Source organism: Lipotes vexillifer, unplaced genomic scaffold (genome assembly GCF_000442215.2).
Source record: "Lipotes vexillifer unplaced genomic scaffold, Lipotes_vexillifer_v1.1 scaffold186, whole genome shotgun sequence".
NCBI classification, from domain to species: Eukaryota; Metazoa; Chordata; class Mammalia; order Artiodactyla; family Lipotidae; genus Lipotes; species Lipotes vexillifer.
In genome coordinates this window covers 1-17,967 of record NW_006774248.1, presented here as the reverse complement: position 1 = coordinate 17,967, position 17,967 = coordinate 1, and positions in this window count along the sequence as shown.

The following is a 17,967-nucleotide window of genomic DNA, read 5'->3' as shown; positions in this document are numbered from 1 at the left end:
GTAGGGAAAATGGACAGGATAAAAATTATGAGGTGAAAAGTATGTTAGATAAAAGTAGGAACTCTACAAGTTGAATGAATAACATTCCTTCAGAACAGATAATGACTAATAGAACAGAAACAATCATAAAAAATTATGATTCAGGAAAACTTAGAAGAAAATCCTAAAAGTATACACTGAAAGATCTCATTGTGTATTGACAAAAATTAACAAAAATACCAGCACCTAAATATATCCTGATGGAAGTTTGAATTACGAGGATAAAAAATGAATTCCACAAACATCCAGGTCTCCTTGCATCTTACAACTTAACACACATTTTTTCTTACACAGAAAAAAATCCATAAATTGGAGACTGGATAATTTGAAAATCCTTCTAGACCAAAAATTAACGAAGATACAACAGCACATAGAAATACTGAATAAAATATAACAAGCATCCCTTTAAATGAATACTTGAATTTATAAGAATATAATAGAAATCCCCAGTGTGCAAAAAGTCAAATAGTAAGTGAAAAACCAGAGCTGTAAGGGGGAGCATACTTTGACTACCCTGAAGAAATGTTCATACCTTGGTGACAAAATGGCTTTTGTTTTAAATGGCCTACAGAGACAGAAAAGTTCTTTGATCCATGCAACTTGGGATTTCTTAGACTTGTGTATAAAGCCAGGATCCTCAAAGAATCATAACCTCAGTGAAAGCATAGACTAAAAAATAAAATATCTCCACTGACACGGGGAAAATAAGGAAGCTTACATTTCTTGGCTTGGGTTCCTGGGGAGGGGGGAGGGCTGTGTGTGCATGTGTATGGGATACTTTTCCTGAGAGTTTGTAATCAACTGCTTCTTCTTCAGTAGCTTTCACGTTATAATCTGTATTAATTGTGTGGTTTAATAATTTTAAATAAAATACCTTAGAGTAACAGTTCCAGGCTGGTAGCATCTATCGGATGCCAGGCAGAAGCTAATACAAAACATATCCTCATATCAAACCCTGCGGTTTTCTCACAGAGCCCCACTGAACTTTGAGTTCAGAGTCCAAAGTCAAAATAGATATGTAACACACACACACAATCTACAACAAAAGATATTTAGCAGATACAACAGCATTAGACCCTACCAAGAATGTCAGAGTAGAATTGTCACATACAGACTACCATTTAAATTAATAATCACATAAAAAAGAAATATAAGAGAGAAAAATTGTATGCGCTTCCCACAGAGCCTCAAAATATATAAAACAAAATTGACCCGTTTAGAAGGAAAAATTATAACTATGTAAGATTTATAGATATATATAAAGAATTCTCACCCAGTAATTGGAGAATACACAGAAATATACAGAACACTTACAAAATTGATTTTTTGACTACACATATTTGATATACTTTAAAGAATTGATACATAGGCTGTGGTCTCTGACCACAAAGCAATTAAGTTTAATCAATAATAAAAGAATAATTAAATAAGTAAACACAAATGTTATATTTGGAAATTAAAAAAATTCAAATAACACACAGGTCAAGAAATAACTCATAAATTTAAAATTCAATTATGTATCAGAACTTGTGGGGTGCAGCTAAAGGATTTAGAGCCAAAATCTTAAATGTGTATGTTAGGAAAAGAGAAAGACATTTGTGATGTAAGGATGCAAGTAAACAAGTTAGAGAAAGCACAGCATGGTTAATCAAAAGAAGGAAAAAAACTAATAGAGACATGAGCAAAAATCAGTGGAATAGAAAATATTCATCAGAGCCAACACGTAGTTCATGGAGAACTGATTAGAACTGTACCGATTTAAGATTTAATCATAGTTAAAATGTTTATTCAAAACTTAGCATGGGCTTCCCTGGTGGTGCAGTAGTTGAGAGTCTGCTTGCCAATGCAGGGGTCATGGGTTCGTGCCCCGGTCCGGGAAGATGCCACGTGCTGCGGAGCGGCTGGGCCCGTGAGCCATGGCCACTGAGCCTGTGCGTCCGGAGCCTGTGCTCCGCAGCGGGAGAGGCCCGCGTACCGCAAAAAAAAAACGAAAAAGAAACCTTAGCAAAATTAGGACTGGACAGTTTTATAGTCAAGTTCAAAAAACAAAAATTTTAATCTTGTACAAAATTTTTCAAAGAATTAAAAAGGAGATATTCTTAATTTCTTAGATATATGTATTCTAGTAATAGTTTTACAAGTAAAGTATGGGAAAGAAAAGCAGTTAGAAACATGTTCTTTGAAGTTAGGAACAGGAGTAGGATGCTCATTGTCTCTATCTGTACAGTATAACACTGTGAGTCATAACCTACACGGTAGGACAAGAAAAAGTTGGAGTAAAAAAAGTTATTATTATTCACAGATATGTGATTATCTACATAGAAAATTCAAGATAATCTACTAGTGTTATTTTAGAATTAATTAGAGTCTGCCAGTCTGCCATATAATATCAGTATAGAAACATCAACTATGTGCTATACATCAGCAACAAACAAATGGTAATTTTTTAAAAAGTCTCCCTTTTACAATAGCAACCAAAGCTCTAAAGAACCTAGGAATAAATCTAATAAAAGAATAAGACCTTTAAGAGAAAAAAGTTATAAAATTCTACTGAGATATTTAATATTTAACATGCAGATATCATTTTATACCCATTAGATTATCAAAAATTTATACCCATTACATTATCAAAATTATCTATCAAAAGGATAGAATGATAGTATAAACTGGCACAACCATTTGTTGAGCCACTTACTATTTAGTTAAGTTGAAAATGTGCATACCCTATCATCTAGGGATCCACTCCTAGCTCTATACTGTCCGGCAACAAGACAGAACATTTGAATTCAGGACCAAATGGAAAATCTTTAGCATATGATTCTGCTAGATATAATATCCTCTGAGAAAAAGCCTCAGTGAACAGTTAAGGAAGTAAAGTACATTTTAAAGAGCATTTCAAAAATTGCCTGGGTCATTAGTTTTATGACTATAAATTTACTTTAAGTTTTATCACAAAATCCTTTAGGGAATATCTTCAGTCAAACATGGCTTGGATGGCCTAGAAAATCCACAGCATCCCTAGACAGAGAGCAAGTTTGGAGAGAAAGCATGTACATGTGATTTGTAGTGAACAAGTACACTATGTGAATTCATAGTGTATCCATCTGTCCATATAGATACTAGTCAGATAAATGTGTTTCTTTCTATAATTTGATCATTTAAATATATGTGTCTCACCAAAAGTTTAAAATTTTTTTAACAGTGTAGTGAAAGAGTGGGTCAATTATAATGTTCACTTGTAACCAAGACTTGATGAAGAATTAACTAACAAAAAATTGTAAGGAGAGGACATGAGTAAATGTAAGTAGTATTGCAATAAGAATAGCCTTTATTGCCTATTAAATTTTCAACCACTCATTCATGTGTGACTTTGTGCAAGACTAATTAATATCTTAGAAAACAAAAGTAGGCCCATTTGTGCCGTTAAGTGGTCCCATCCACTGAACTACACAAATAACAGTTATAGTAATTAAAGTTGTTTTTTATACCCACTGTCATTTTAAGGTTACAGTGAATTTGCTTTGAACGAACATGTTTGAATATGGTGAAGCAAAGTGTCTCTTCAGCAAAGTGAACACAATTGCTCTTCAGGTTAAAGGGATAGAAATATGATATTTCATTAATACATTTCCAGAGTAGGGTTTTGACTGGTTAAAAAAATATATGTATCCAAAGAATTAATTGTAATCATTGTATAAAACACTTTTGAATATGTGTTTTTCATTCTATTCCTGTGTGTGAATATCTAATGAACATGTATGGGTTGGTAACTTCTTGTGTGTATGTTATTTTATGTGTTATTTAATCTGTTTAATTTATTCTTTTTGATCAAGCACGCAAATCATCAGAAGCATCTGGTAGGAAACCACTTTTTACAGAATAATTTGTTTGCTTTGTTGCTATAAGTTGCATTTTATGAGGCATTTTGTAGCAACTAGAATATTTTATATTTACTGAAAATATTTGTACTACAGCATGTATGTGTGTGGGGAGGTATACTTAGAAATAACAAATATAGAGTTCTAAAGAGGTGAGTGTTTGAAGTAAGGGTGCCAGAAGACAGTATTACAGTCTACTAGATTTACACTTCCTAGAGGTTTTGGAAGAGACTGTATTGTTATTTGTTGATAGAACTTGGTATTTTCATAACTAATTTACCTCCATTCCTATCCTGTTTTGTGCTTTCTGACATACACTAAATAACCTAAATAGAATAATGCTTTTATTTAGGTAAAGAATGAAGATGAAAATAATTTAATTACAAAGAGATTAGGGGGACCATGAATTATAATCTGCTCAGTAAAATAATTTTTTAACTTATTACAAAAAATTCCCTAATAGAAAATTTTAGAGGAACAGCTCCTTCTCTTATTCCCTAAATGGATAGCCATCAAGATTTAAAATATTCAGACCTGTAACCCCCACTGTTCTTCCTCCTTACTCTATCTGGCTCCCCTCTTTCTTTAGCAAGTGATCTTGCCTCCTATTTCCCAGAAGAAATGGAGTACAGCAATTGTGAATAACTCAGTTTACTCCTGGGCCTTTCCACATACTGAAAAGTGTCGCTGTGGCGAGCAGCTACCTCCCTGATTGGGCACTTTCTTGCCCATACACTTCACCTCCCACTGCTACTGTACACTTTTACCCTATGCTGCAGCTATTTAGGTCTGTTGACATTTCCTGAGTAAACCGTGCTCTTTCCTTTATGCATTTAATTCAAGATCATCCCAGCCTATCTTTGTCCTCAACTTCATCTGCCAGAGGAACTGTTTATCCTTCAAGATTCAGCACAAATGCTGCATCATCTTTTATGCCTTACTTTACTACCCAAGAATTTCCTCTCTTGAGCTTGAACAGCACCTGTAGATTTCTTAGTTGTAATCCTTGTCACATTCTATTACAGTGGTTCATCTATTTCCCCTTTAGCTTCTCATCTCCTATATAGTGGAGATATGTTCATTCTTTGTTGTGTTCCCAGAGTCTAGCTCAGTTTCTGGTACCATTGAACAGTGCTCAATAAATGTTGAGAAGATTGTTAAACCAGCACCAGTGAAGTAAAAATACCTGGAAGACACTATTGTCTCTCAGAAGGGACTTAATTAAGTATTACAATTCAGGGTGTCTTTCCTATAGTAGAGTTTTGAAAAAGAACAGAAGTCCAGAGATGGCATTGCAGTAGTTATAGGATGTGTATTTCAGTATATGCTACTTAATATTATTAGCGCTATTGCTATGAGGAGTTAAATTTTTTGTTAGCTGTTTTAAGGAAAATTAGAATGGTATTGATTTTGGCGCTGAACAGTAATTATTGATTTTATTTCCTAACCATTTAATTTTAAATTATTCTATTTGAATATGTTCAGTCAAATAATCATTTCTACATTAATGTTTTAGTCTGTACATAATATTCTGTAAAAATATGTATAAGTGATTTCATGCTAATACGCTGTTTTTATGAGTGTCATTTAATCATTGTTTAATTTATTTTTCGGATACAAGCTTGCTCCTCTTCAGAAGTATCTGGTAGGCAATTACTTTTAATAAAACAAATATTACCTTTTAAAACTTTTTATTTGGTTGTTTGCAAGTTGTTATGCTCCTCTTAAAGTTATATTTTTATAAAATATTCTGAGTTAATAAAATATTTTAGTTGATGGGAGAAATGGTTTATTTAGTTTTATGTTGAGTTTTATCCACAGAAATTATTTATATTGCAGTTTCTTGTGTGATATTTTAGAAACAACAAATATAGCACTGTGAAATAGTGGGAGCTGTACAGGGTAGCATAAGACAAATTAATACACACCACTTAAATTAAGATAACCCAGGTTAATGAAAGGTTTTTGAAAGGAATATAGTTGTAAATTTTGAGTAAAACAGCTAATATTTTAATTGGGTATTTACCCTAGGAAGTTTATATTCTATTTTGTTCTGTTTTCTATTTGTTTCCCTTCTATTTTCTGACATCCATTAAAAGTTAAATAAAATTGTGCTTTTATTGTAAAAGAGGTGTCAAAGAGAGAGGTGACATTCATCACATTACAAAGAAAACTGGAGAATTCAACATCTGGAGTAGTTATAATCTGTACAGTAATAGATTTATAAACCCTTCTTATAAAACATGAATGATAACCTCCTTTAAGCTTTGCATAATGGCATACTGTAATGAACAACATGCCCTTTTTATAATCAGTAGCAATCTAGAATCTAGCAGCAACACAGAACCAAAAATTGCCCAGTAAATAAATTTACTAACTATAATTAGTGAAACATTGCAGAATTATCTGAATAACATGGAATAAAGATATGCCATACTTGAATTTTTAATAAATTTTCCTAATGTTTAAAATGAACTCTCTAATTTTTAACAATGTGTGTATAAATATATTCAAAGATATTTTGAGGGTTGTAAGATTTAAGTTTTTTTTAATGTACTTGTAGATATGCATAAAAATTATCACTTTGTTTCTTCTTTCTTCATCTCATGAATGTGGGTAAATATTTCTACAAAGAAACCCTGGGTGAACATATAGATTCCTTTGGTATTTCTTAAACTGAAGAGAAAATAAATTTATATGGAAAATAAATGTAATTGAAGTATATACTTCTGGGAAGAAATTGAGGTAATTTTTGGTGTGTCCTCATTTTTTTAGTACCTAGTTTGCTCCATTATTGACCAGTACAGAACAAAATATATTTGCAGAAAAATCCTTTGTTGAGATGTTTTTTCCTAAGGAGTGTTAATTAATCACTGTGTTTTTAGATAGGTACTGATGATTACTAAGAAGCATTACAACCAATATTATAACTCATATGTGTTGAGCTCCAAAACCTGTGGCTGTTGCAGGATATCACAAGGGTTTAAATTGAGTGTAAATGTAGATATGGCTTATATATGAACACAACAAGAAAACAATTGAGAACTTCAAGTATATGCTTTATAGGGAACTCCAGATTAAATGTGCTGCAGTGTTTGAATTTGGCTTTCTCCCACCACTCGTTTTATTAATTAGTTGCCAACACCTTATGTCAGTGTATATAAACTTTAAAACTAACTAGAGAAAAGCATTTAGAAAGTTAAATTCACCACTGTGTAAAAATAATAAAATCCAAAGCAAATACATGTGGTTCTAGATTGCCTATTTTTTTTAGAGTTATTCATAATCTAGCATGTTATAAAATATTTTATTTTTTGTGTTTATATTTATAAGGTATATATTTTGGTTAACCAATATTTTTACAAAGAGTTAACTGTGTTCATCTTTGCATCTAAGTAGTACACATATAAACCAGACATTTCATGTGTATATGTATACTTATGTGACAAAAAGTGGTGCAGGAAGTTTTCTTCATGGAATTATTTAATGACATTATAATTAACGCTTATCCTTACTCTAAAAAGGAATCTATTTGTTGAAATAATTTGCAAAATTTAACATCCTTAATTCATACCATTTCTGATAATTTTCATATAAGACCTTTATGAGAACTGTTATTTACTTTCTACAGTGTTACTTGACAGTAAACTCAGAATACTGATGAGTACAGAGAGTATTTCAAAGATTTTCCTGAATATCCTATTAGTGAATGAAATTCAGTAGTACTTAAAATTTTTCCTTTAGTTTATTCACCAAGCAGGAAAAAAAGAAATTTTCCTTCAACTTACCATCTTTGGCAAATACTGCCAGTCCTTCCTTTGACCAGTTAGTTTTTTCTTAACTCAAGATCCAATTAGCATGAAGTGACAGGAGAAGCTGAAACAGGATGTTAGGGATTTTTTCCTTTTCCTGATTTTCTTCCATGTCTCCAAATTATCTATACTCATGCAGGCATCTGGAGAGTTTATACTGCAACTTGATGTGCAAGTTCTATAGATAGAAAATAACTAAAAATATTTTTCAAAAGAAATCAGAGGTATATTTTGGGAATCACAAGTTGTTTCTTAAAAGCCACAGTTGCATTTAGCAATAAATTATGTTTTTATTTTATTTTATAGCTGTCGTTTCCAAGTCAGTGGCATGTACAGATGTCTGTTTCATGCAAAAAAAAAAAAAAAAGATCTTACTTATAAAACCACTCTTCTTCAGTTGTAACTAGTATATTAACTTTTTAGAAGTAGGATGACTTGAACCTTCCTAAACTCAAAGAAAATGTAATAATTTTCCACCCCCAAATCCACCCCCAGGAAGAATTAGATCATATTTGCATAATTAGTTGCAATTATTTGATTCATTGTTTTGGTGAATGAGATTTTCATATAATGGAAAGATTCTAATTTTTAAAATTATTTTTCCTAAATTTTCTAAAATAGGTATTTTGAGAGTATTTTGCAAAATACAAGTGACAGTTTATATAAAGTAGTAAAATAATATCTTCAGAAATGCACACTGGTGTTACATAAAAACGAATGTCTGCTGTTGGTGCCTGTGAACACCATTTTGAAATCTCAAAGCACTTAAAATGCCAGCAGCTTTCTTGTTTAACAGTATTTTGCCAAAGGTACTTCAGTAGGGGTAAAGGAGGAAATTACAATATATCTTACATGCCTCAGTTTAATACTACTGCATCATTAGAAGATCTTATTAAAGTATTTGTGAACCCCTCATTGAACTTTTGTCTTTTTATCATCATTATCATCATTCTTATTATTACTTCTGAAATAAATGCCACTGTGCCATTTGTTTAGCCTTTTACTATTTCAACACTATTTAAATCCTACTTTCATCTTTATTTATAGATTCAGATATGAGAGGAATAAAGGGAATCCCCCCCCAAAAAAAAGACTAAAATAATTACTTCTTGTGTAGTTAGGTTTTGCTCTCTCAAACCTAACTATGGGAAAAATAATACATTTTGTTAATGCCATTTTATCTCTCTGGAATTTTTTTCCTATTTGTTTCTAAAACCCTGAAGTTATTTTGTAAACAGAAATCATTGTTAGTAGCTTTGTGGGAAGACAATGAAAAAGAGGAATCCTTTTAAATAATTCATCATTTATCAAATCTAAAACTTCAAACCACAGCTCTATAAAATAATGTGGCTATTATTGATCACTATATAAACATCTGGTTTTGAATTGCTTTACTTTAGTTTATATTATAAATTAGGCATTCAGGCATTTCGTTTGCTCCAAATTTAGAATGAGAGCTTTAAGCTGTTTGGGTTTTTTGGTTGTGTTTTGTTCTGTTTTATTTTTAAGTCTTTGTGGCTATTCTTTGTGTTAGTCTGTAGTCTTTCCCTTTCTCTTTACCTTTAGTAGAGAGGATACAAATCTAATAATATAAATCCTTATACCTGAAAACAGCCCTTTATCAAAGTCAGTTATTTTTGAAACTCCACAAATCAACAAATTCACGTTCTCTAGATTTTTTACTTCTTATGTTTACTCTGTTAATGTCTGCTGGCTTATTTATTTACAATAAGTATTTTGTCCTATATTGATTTCTAACTTTTTTCATTACTTTCAGGTATGTTTTCAGGAACAGTATTTTTATTATTAAATTTGAAATTATCAAAGTGACCTCCATAGAGAACAGTATTAGATATTCTTAGAAATTGGAGAAACTGTTTGCTTCTTCTTTAGAGAAACTAAATAGCTCTCTAGTATATCATGGTTGTGAATACATGTTTCATGGCAACCATAGTTGACTTAAGTCTGTGTTTTTTAAGCAAGTATATTTATGTGTAATGTATTTATGTATGTAGTATAAATATTCTTAGAAGTCAAAATTTGGTTTTTTTTTTTTTTTTTTTTTTTTAATATATTTTCAGTGAAAGAGTTTCTAGCCAAAGCCAAAGAAGACTTTTTAAAAAAATGGGAAAATCCTGCTCCGGTAAGGAACATTTAAAATTTTCTGTGATTTAAAAATCTTGCTTTAAGTAAAATCATGATTCTCACCTAAATAATTTACTACTTCAGAAAGTTTAATTTTCAAATAGTGTTAATAAATATAAGCCGAATGTGAGAATTTTGCCATAATATTATGTTTTGATTTATTAATAATTTTATGTATACCTAAATTGGAGAAGGAACTAATTTCTGATATAATACCTGATTATACATTTTGATACTAATTCCAAGTTGCTACAAACTCTTGATATTTTCTAATATTCTAGTAATTTTGATTTATGCCTTCGATAGCATATTTATTATTTTTATTAATTATGACAATTAGGGATCATATTGTGCAGTTTCAAATTCTTAATCACAAATACTTGGCTACTGACAACATACCAAGTACACTAGGATCCTTTCATAAATGTTTTGATGAGTTAAGTTCTATATAATTTAAGTACATTAGATCTTAACTAAGATCTAAAAATTATATATAAAAAGAGCCATCTACACTTGCCAAAAACTCTTTTTCAATTTATTTTTATAAATAATTAATGACCTTTAATAGTAGGTGAAATTTTGAAAACATTTTTCCTAGCATAAAAATCCTTTTGAAGTATTTTTTTCACTAAAAAATATTTAATTCTAAATAAACTTTTATGTTTTATGAAGATGCCATCATTACCAAGATTTAGAGCATGAGCTATATAATTTATGAGGAAGATAGCATATTCATATGAAAAGCAGTAACTAGCAGAAAGAGATGTTTTGTTGTCTATTAATGATGTTTATTTTCATTATTTAGTTGGGAACTTTATTAAACATTTCAATCCATTGTTGTTGATAAAACCAAAAATTAAATATTAATCCATAAAATTAAATAATTAATTCAGTCAGAATTATAAGGACTTTTTCTTTCTGTATCTATACAGAATCTCATGGCAATTTAAAATTATTAGAAATAAGAATGAAAACAAGTTTTATAAACAAAAACTTAGAGTTACTTGCTTTCTCCTTAATGATTCAGTAAGAAGCTATGATGTGTCTCTAAAGGCAAGGTTGATTTGCAAAAGATTAAGTCCAACTACAGTGAATTCCAGTAGCAATCCAAATTCCTCACTTATAAAAGAACCATATAGCATCACATTTTTCTCAAGCTTAATGCTATATAGAATGGCCCTTGGAAATATTTTTTCCAAGATTTTCATGAAGACGTTTATAATGAAAACCTATTAAACAAATGGGTTAGCAATTACTATTTGGTGCCACTTAGCACATAATTTGTTCCTAGTAATTTCCATTTTGTTGTGGCAGCAACAAATTCAGTAGATTGATGCCTCCAATTCTTTGCTTCTATGCTATAGTCAAAGCCAAACAAAGATGTTTGCTGTAACAAAGCATCTTTCAAGGAGAAAGAGAGTGATTATTCTTCTGGGACTCCGACTTTTGGTTATCTTTGTGGGAGTGAGGAACTCTTTTTACCTTATTGTTACTTTTTTAGGTAATACTGGGTTATTATCACATCAGAGAGAGAAAACCATTAGTATCTCTCATGCTGTTATTATCTAGTTCATATAAGGATAGAAATGAAGTAAGACAGTGTTTCTTCAGAGGTAACTCTAGTGAAAGGACTCTGATCCTCAGCTTATCTATTCATTATAATTATTTGTAAGTGCACTAAGACTGTGTGGCTTCCATGATTGCATACTTCTGGTCAGTTTGTAATTATTAAAATATGGAGCTAATTTATTAGAAGTCCAATACTATGAATTCATATTAGAATATGACCTTTCATATTTCAACTGAGGATCTTACTTCCTCACATTACTATATGCTTTGTTTTGCGATGTAAGTCTCTTCTCAAATATTAGATCCTTTCTTATTCAAAGGGAAAAATAGAACCAATAATCAGCAATTTCAGTAGTCTCTTGGTATTGTTTTTAAATGGATAGTTATAAATTACCTATTCTGATAGCATATCATTAAATCTATTATAGTTTTCATAGTCTTCTTATGAAAATTTCTAATTTTAAAGTTTATTTTTTCATGTATATGTAGAATAATGCTGGGCTGGAAGATTTTGAAAGGAAAAAAACCCTTGGAACAGGTTCATTTGGAAGAGTCATGTTGGTGAAACATAAAGCCACTGAACAGTATTATGCAATGAAGATCTTAGATAAGCAGAAGGTTAGTGTATGCATTGGTTTGGGGTTTTTTTTTTTGGAATTTAAAAAAAATTTTTTAATTTTAAATTGAAATATAGTTGATTTACAATGTTGTGTTAGCTTCAGGTATACAGCAAAGTGATGCAGTTATATACATATATATTCTTTATTAGATTCTTTTCCATTATAGGTTATTACAAGATATTGAGTATAGTCCTTTGTGCTATACAGGTTCTTGTTGGTTATCTATTGTATATATAGTGGTGTGTATCTTTTAATCCCAAACTCCCCATTTATCCCTCCTCCCCCACCTTTCCTTTTGGTAACCATAAATTTGCTTTCTATGTCTGTGAGTCTGTTTCTGTTTTGTAAATAAATTCATTTGTATCATTTGTTTAGATTCCACATATAAGTGATATCATATGATATTTGTCTTTGTCTTGCCTACTTCACTTAGTATGATAATCTCTAGGCAGAATACTCTTTAACATAAATTGCAGCAATATTTTTTGGCCCCATCTCCTAGAGTAATGGAAATAAAAACAAAAATAAACAAATGGGATCTAATTAAACTTAAAAGCTTTTGCATAGCAAAGGAAACCATAAACAAAATGAAAAGACAACCTACTACAGAGTGGTAGAAAATATTTGCAAATGATACGACTGACAAGGGATTAATTTCCAAAATATACAAACGGCTTATTACAGCTCAATATCAAGAAAACAAACAGCCTAATCAAAAACTGGGTAGAAGATGTAAATAGACATTCCTCCAAAGAAGACATACCAATGGCCAACAGGCACATGAAAAGATGCTCAATATTGCTAATTATTAGAGAAATGCAAATCAAAACTACAATGAGGTATCACCTCACACTGGTCAGAATGACCATCATCAAAAAGTCTACAAGTAATAAATGCTGGAGAGGATATAGAGAAAAAGGAACCCTCCTACACTGCTGGTAAGAATGTAAATTGGTACAGCCAATATGGAGAACAGTATGGAGGTTCCTTAAAAGACCAAAAATAGAGCTACCACAGGATCCTGCAATCCCCCTCCTGGGCATATATCTGGAGAAAACCATAATTCGAAAAGGTACATGCACCCTAATGATTATAACAGCACAATTTACAGTAGCCAAGACATGGAAGCAACCTAAATGTCCATCAACAGATAAGTGGATAAAGAAGATGTGTGTATATATATACAATGGAATATTACTCAGCCATAAAAAAATGAAATAATGCCTTTTGCAGCAACATGGATGGACCTAGGGATTATCATGCTAAGTAAAGCAGTCAGACAGAGAAAGACAAATATCACATAATATTGCTTATATGTGAAATCTAAAAAAATGATACTAGTGTATTCATTGTTATTTACCTGAAGAGTAAATTTTATCTGCTAGATTATTAAACACATGCAATAGAATAACTTACCATTGACACCTTCAGATAATTTTATTGTTGTGTTTAATTTGCATTCCTCTTTATTGTGACTATATGACACATACAATTAATAGTTTGAGTGTAGGGGGGTACATTATTATTTCAATAATTATTTATACATAATAGGTATATATATGTTTGCTAACAAAATATTGAATTCTATATGTAAAGAACAGGCATCTCTATTACATTCTGCCTTGTGGAAAAATGCAGGGACCAATTACTTGATCCTTAGATTGAGGTAACAGAAATTTAGTGATTTATTTTATGACTTATTTTAATTGACAGTTGAAGCCCTGTTATTTAACATGATTGAGCTGTTTAATTTAAAATGTAAGTTAAAGCAGGGAAAAATTTGAAAACCTGCATACTGTAACAAATATCAAATCATTATATTATACACCTCTAATAATGTTACATGTCAGTTATAGCTAAAAGAAATTAATTAATTAAAAAATGAATTTTAAGTATTTATCATATATTAGTGTTATCTAATGAATCAAGGTGTCTGAATTATTCATGCTTTAAATATTAAGCTTCTGTTTTCCTAGTAATCACTACTGAGGGAAAAAAAAAGAAAAATGGCGAATCTTGATTTGTTATCTTACAGATATTATGTACTCAAGAATGACATTTTGGCTTGCTGGGGTACAGATAGGAAAATGTGGAGGAAACAGTACTGAACGAGTAATCAGGGTTACAGATGGTGGGTAAACTAGTGCTATCCAATAGAAATATAATGTGAGGCACATATGTCATTTTGAGTTTTTTAGTAGCTACATTTTTTAAAAAGTAAAAAGAAATAGTTAAAATTATTCTTAATTAATAGATCTTTATTTAGCCCAAGTATCTAAAATACTATCACTGCCACATGTAATTAATATAAAAATTACTGAGATGTTTCATATTCTTTTTTTCATACCAAGTTGTCAAAATCTGATGTTTATTTTACACTTACAGTATATCTCCATACAAATTAGCCACATTTTGAGTGTTAAATAACCACATGTGGCTAGTGACTACCATATTGGACAGCACAGCATTAGACTGGTCTGAGGTTTCAGTCCAACCTCTATTTTTTTTTTTTTTTTTTCGGTACGCAGGGCTCTCACTGTTGTGGCCTCTCCCGTTGCGGAGCACAGGCTCCGGACGAGCAGGCTCAGTGGCCATGGCCCACGGGCCCAGCTGCTCCGCGGCATGTGGGATCTTCCTGAACCAGGGCACGAACCTGTGTCCTCTGCATTGGCAGGCGGACTCTCAACCACTGCGCCACCAGGGAAGCCCAACTTCTATTTTAAAACAAAAAGCAAAACTAACCCCTAACGTGAAAAGTAGTAATGGATTAAGTCTCTCTAAAATTAAATACACCCATACACACATTTGTGCATCTTTGTCTACTGCCCTCTTTTACTTTATCTTTTCTAACCATGCTTCTTGAAAAAATAGTTTAATCACTAACCGTTAACTCACTCCCTTTTAATTCTTCAACCCACAACAGTTTAGCTGCCTCCTTGTTTATGTCCTGCTTCTTGCTACTCTACTGAAATGGCACTACCATGGATCACCAATCCAGTGACTTAATCACCAAGTCCAGTGGACTCTTTTTGCTCATCTTATGTGACTTTTTTAGAGCCTATGACTGTAGTGATACTCCCTTGAAACTGTCTTGTCCCTGGACTTCTGGAACCCCATGCTCCTAATTATAGTATTTCCTCTCTGGGCTCTTCTTTTTCATGTGTCTTTTCCTGTTTTGTTCTATTTTTTCCTTCTGTCTGCTCTTTAAAGATTGCTATTCTCAATCTCTGGACTATCCACTCTTCCTGTTTTCTTGTTCTGTACCCTCTTCCCGTGTACTCTAATCCAAGCTTCTACTCATCATTGAACTCTACACTTCTGATTTGTACAATCTGAGCATGGAGCTCTTAGAGATCAACTAGTCCTTACCCTAATTATCTAGATGAGGTAATTGGATCTTAGGGAGGGTAAGTGACCAGCATACTTGTATTGCTAGCACAACAACAAAATGTCTCCAATTTGCTTGCTTGCTTGTTTGTTTGAAGCATAATAGACTTACAATATTATATTAGTTACAGGTGTACAACATAATGATTTGATATTTCTATACATTACAAAATGATCACCATGACAGTCTCGTTACTATCTGTCACTATACAAAGTTATCATAATATTATTGACTACATTTCCTATGCTGTATTTTAACCTGTGATTCATTTATTTTGTAACTCTTAATTTATCCTGTAAACTCTTAAAGTTCGTATCTCTTAATCTCCCTTACCTATATCATTCATCACCCCACACCTCCTCCCCTCTGAGTTCTCTGTATGTATGAGTCTGTTTCTGTTTTGTTATGTTTGTTCACTTGTTTTTTAGATTCTACATATAAGAGAAATCATATGGTGTTTTTCTTTGTCTGTCTGACTTATTTTACTCAGCATAATACCCTCATACCTCTAAGTCCATCTATATTGTCACAAATGGCAAGATTTCCTTCTTTTTTTATTGCTGAGTATATTCCATTTTATATTCCATCTTCTTATCAATCCATCTGTTAATGGACACTTAGGTTGCTTCCATATCTTGGCTATCGTAAATAACACTGCAGTGAACATAGGGGTGCATATATCTTTTTGAATTAGTGTTTTTATGTTTTTTGGGAAAATACCTAGAAGTGGAATTGCTGGATTATATGGTAGTTCTACTTTTAATTATTTGAGGAACCTCCATACTGTTTTCCATAGTGACTGTACCAGTTTACATTCCTACCAACAGTGCATGAGGGTTCCATTTTCTCCCCATCCTTGCCAACACTTTTTATTTGTGTCTTTTTTATAATAGCCATTCTAACAGGTGTAGGGTTATATCTCATTGTAGTTTCGATTTGCATTTCCTTGATAATAAGTGATGTTGAGCATTTTTTCATGTACCTTTTGACCATCTGTGTGTCATCTTTAGAAAAATGTCTACTCAGGTCCTCTGCCCATTTTTCAATAGGGTTGTTTTTTGATGTTGAGTCTTATGAGTTTTTTTTTAATATCAGATACATTGTTTGCAGTTATTTTCTCCCATTCAGTTGCATGCCTTTTTGTTTTGTTCATAGCTTCCTTCACTGTGCAGAAGTATTTTAGTGTAAGATAGTCCCATTTGTTTAATTTTGTTTTTGTTTCCCTTGCTTGAGGAGACATATCCAAAAAAACATTGTTAAGACAGGTGTCAAAGAGCATACTGCCTATGTTTTCTTCTAAGAATTTTATAGTTTCAGATCTTACATTTAAGTCTTTAATCCATTTTGAGTTTATGTTTGTATATGGTGTGAGAAAATAACCCAGTTTGATTCTTTTGCATATAGCTGTTCAATTTTTCCAGCACCCTTTATCAAAGAGACTGTCTTTTCTCCATTGTATATTCTTGCCTTGTTTGTTGTAGATTAATTGACCATATAAGCATGGGCTTATTTCTGGGCTTTCTATTCTGTTTCATTGGTCTATGTGTCTGTTTTTATACTAGTTTCATACTGTTTTGATTACTGTAGCTTTGTAGTATAGTTTGAAATCAGCAGGCATGATACCTGCAGCTTTGTTCTTCTTTCTCAAGATTGTTTTGGCTATTCAGGGTCTTGTTTACGTATAAATTCTAGAATTATTTGTTCTAGTTCTGTGAAAAATGCCATTGGTATTTTGATAGAGATTGCATTCAATCTGCAGATTGCCATGGGTAGTATGGCCATTTTAAGAATCATAAGTCTTCCAGTCCATGAGCTCAGTGTATCTTTCCATTTGTTTGTGTCATTTTTAATTTATTTCATCAGTGTGTTTTAGTTTTCTGAGTACAAGTTTTTACCTCCTTGGTTAGATTTATTTCTAAGTGTTTTATTGTTTTTGATGCAGTTGTAAGTGGGATTGTTTTAATTTCTCTCTCTGATAGTTTGTTGTTAGTGTATTAAAACACAAAAGATTTCTATACATTAATTTTGTGTCCTGAAACCTTACTGAATTCATTTATTACAATAGGCTTTTTTGTGGCATCTAAAAAATGCAGGGGGGAAATAAGAATGCAGAGCCATTAGAATGCATTCAAACTTAAGAGATTATCAACTTAAATAACCACATATATGTATAGGTTGTTATATATAAACCTCCTGGTATCCACAAACCAAAAATCTATAAAAGATACACACACAAAAAAGAGAAAGGAATCCAAACATAACACTAAAGATAGACATCAGATCACAAGGGAAGAGAGCAAAGGAAGAAGGAAACAAAAAAAACTACCAAAAAAACCCACCTGAAAACAGTTACCAAAATGACAATAAGTACATATCTACCAATAATTACTTTAAATGTAAATGGACTAAATGCTGTAGTCAAAAGATAGAGTGGCTGAATGAATAAAAAACAAGACCCAGGGCTTCCCTCGTGGCGCAGTGGTTGAGAGTCCGCCTGCCGATGCAGGGGACACGGG